At 42.9% G+C, this 3,367-nt stretch overlaps 1 pseudogene; it reads right to left on the reverse strand.

The window, feature by feature from the left end:
- Positions 1-283: 283 nt before the first annotated feature.
- LOC122026631 lies at positions 284-1,884 on the reverse strand (annotated as a pseudogene).
- Positions 1,885-3,367: the final 1,483 nt, after the last annotated feature.

A 3,367-nucleotide genomic window follows, 5' to 3' on the forward strand; every position in this document is an offset into this window, starting at 1 on the left:
GTTAACTTTATGTTTTGTTTCCTTGAGTTAGCCAACCAATTCCAATTAGCAATTGGATCATTTTTTTATTTTTCTAAAAATGAATTTATAATTAGTTACTTTGGATAATCCTCCACACAACTATATTGCAATTAATTGCAAGGGAATTCAACCTTTGTTGCAATATGGAAATTAATTAAATCTTGGATCATCCTCTCATAACTAGCCATGATTAACAATACAATTGCAGGAGTAAATTTTGGGGGCAAATGGATGAATTTCTCGGAAAAGCCGAATGAATGACTCAAATAGAGTTAGTTACAGAGTGTATAGATCGGGGAATTTTCTTTTCCGGCTTCTTTTCACCGGGCCTCGAGAAAACCTCAGCCATCTCCTCCTCCAGCGCCCTCCCCTTGGTTTCCGGGCAACACGTGTAGTAGAAGGCCCAAGCGAAGACCCCAATGCTGGCGAAGAGGAAGAAGGCGCCACCGATGGAGATGGCCTTGTAGAGGGAGATGAAGGACATCGACATGGCGGAGTTCATTAGCCTGTTTATGGCCACCCCCAAGCTCGCCCCCTGTGCTCTCAGCCTCAGCGGGAATATTTCTGAGGCGTACACCCACGTCACCGGACCAAGCCCACACGAGAACGACGACACGAACGACAGCACGAACACCACGCACAACACCTCTGCCCATACCACCCTCTCCTCCGCCCGCTCCACCACCGTCAGCACCGTCCCCAGCCCCACCAACGAGGCCATCATCCCCGTCAAGCTGCCCAGGAACAGCTTCCGACGCCCCACTCTGTCCACCAACATCACTGCCAGCAGGATGAAAGCCATCTTGAACGTCCCCACAGCGATAGTCGCTAGAAACAGCTGGTCCTTGGTCACCAGCCCGGCCTTCTTGAAGATTCTGGGGCTATACAGCACCACCGCCTCGATTCCAGTGGCGTGCTGAAACACGTGGATGCCGACGGCGGCGATGAGCACCCGTCTTACCGCCGGAGTTGGATGCAGGATCTCCCTCCACACTCCTTCCCCGTGGTGCTTGGATTCCACTTCCACCACGTCCCCGGAGCACGCCTTGTCGATTCCCACCGTGACCTTGATTTCCCCTAGTCGCCTTTCAGCCTCCTCCTCGCTATTGCTGACGCGGAGGAGGATGTCGCGCGCGTCCTTGATGCGGCCTTGCATCACCAGCCACCGCGGCGACTCGGGCATCATGACAACGCTGGCGGCGAGGGCAATGGATGGAATGGCAGCGACCCCGAGCATGGCGCGCCAGCCGTAGACGAGCGGGAGCTTGCCGAAGACGAAGTTGGCAAGGTAGCCGCTAAGGATTCCGAAGCTGATGCAGATCTCTGGGAGTGAGCTAAGGAGACCGCGGGAGGAAGTCGAAGAAATCTCCGCCGAGTAGACGGGCGCGATCATGAGCGCGTACCCTACGCCAATGCCGGCAACACAGCGGCCGGACAGCAACATGGCGAAGTTGAGACCCAGGCCCATGAGGACGGAGCCAACGAAGAAAATGACGGCACCTACGACGATGGTGTCATACGGCGGCCTATTAGATGGGAGATTCGCCCTGCGGTCAACGACCTGATGAGGGCGCAGGCGTTGAGGATGCCGGCAAGAACTTGGATTTGCATGTCCGACGCCTTGAGGTCTTCCTGGATGAATAACATGGCGCAGCTCATGACACCAGTATCTGCTCAAATCATTAGGAGTATAATCATACATTAATCAATTAATTTCCATGGACAAGCTCGAAAAAAAAAACTAAAGTTGAACAAGAAGAAGAGGCAGTTGTCACCGTAACCCATCAAGATGGAGATGAAGGAGGCAATGAAGGAGCAGGCAAAGGCATACTTGTTCTTCTTCTCCTTCTTTATCTCTATTTCCAAACCGCTCTCCACCATTATTACTTCAAATATTCATCTCCCTTCTTGGTTTCTCTATTCGCTGGTTCAGCAACCAAGCAACCACTCAATCGGTTTGTAGAAACAAAGTGAATGACAATATTTAAAGGCGAGTTCTTGGTTGTTGATAAGATCTTAGGAGTTAATTTTGGTATCGCAACGAGGAAATCCGTTTGACATCGGAGCAGTGCTGCTGCAGTTGACCTCTAAATTATCCCTTCTTTCTTTGCTATTTTCTAGGGAATCTTTGTTAATTTTATTTAATTTAGAGAAACTAAATTGAGGAATGAACTGTTATGTTTAGCTCGGGTAGATCGGAGTTGATGAATCAGTTGGATTGAATGGATAGACTCGGAATTATCCTGACTTTGAAAGGTTGTACAATCCAAAAATTTAGTTCACATGGAAACAAGTCTGACTTCTCATTAATTTACTTTTGAAATATAAAAGATTAAAAGGAAAAGATGAACACTAGATTAATTAAAATCATGGCATGCACGTGACAAAAATAGTCCAATTTTAACTGAGGTAGTGATGGATTAAACCAAAATTATCTTCCCAAGTCGACGTCTTCGTTCTTCTCCGTATGTTGATGGATTAAATGACATTATCTTCCCAAGAAGACATCTTCGTTCTTCTCCACATTCTGATGGATCTTCCAAGTCATTTAATAAATCTTTTTCTTTAATGTTGGTTTGATTTCCAAGTATTCAAATATGTATAAAAGGGGAAGAACTTGTAATGTTTTAGTATATATTAAAAATCAAAATCTTGATTTCCTCTTAATTTTCTTCTAGATTATTAATTTTATTATATTTATTCGTTTCAATTTTAATTAACTTTAGTAATTATGATCAAATTAGTTATTAATCATATTATATTTTTTTTACCATCATCAGGGAGAGTCACAATCTCTATCCATCAAGCTAAATGAGATTTATTATGATACTATCGATAGAAACACTATAAAAAAAATTGCTTTTTAAGGACAAAATTTAGGACGAATTTGTTTAAAAAAATTCATGGCAAAAAATTTTACGATGAATTTTGGAACGAAAATATATTCGTCCCATAAATGTCGTTGCAAAATTTTGCGACGAATAAATAATTTTCGTTGGAAATTTTTACGATAAATTTCAATTTTCGTCACAGGATTCGTTACAAATCTACAACGAACATTAATTCATTGCAAATTTCATAATCTTAAATAAGTGACAAACATATATTTCGTCCCAAATTTGCAATGAAAATTTTTCGTCGCAAAAAATGTTGCATAATTGCAAATAACTAAGGCTAAAAAATCTTGTTTTTGTCGCAAATTTGCGACAAAAATATATTTTCATCGCAATTTACAACAAAAACATATTTTTGTCGTAAAACTGCAACAAATTCATAAATCTGCAACGAATCTAGTTTCGTCGTAAATCTACAACGAATCTGGATTCGTCGCAAATCTGCAACAAAT

Source organism: Zingiber officinale, chromosome 10A, assembly GCF_018446385.1.
Source record: "Zingiber officinale cultivar Zhangliang chromosome 10A, Zo_v1.1, whole genome shotgun sequence".
Taxonomy (NCBI): domain Eukaryota; kingdom Viridiplantae; phylum Streptophyta; class Magnoliopsida; order Zingiberales; family Zingiberaceae; genus Zingiber; species Zingiber officinale.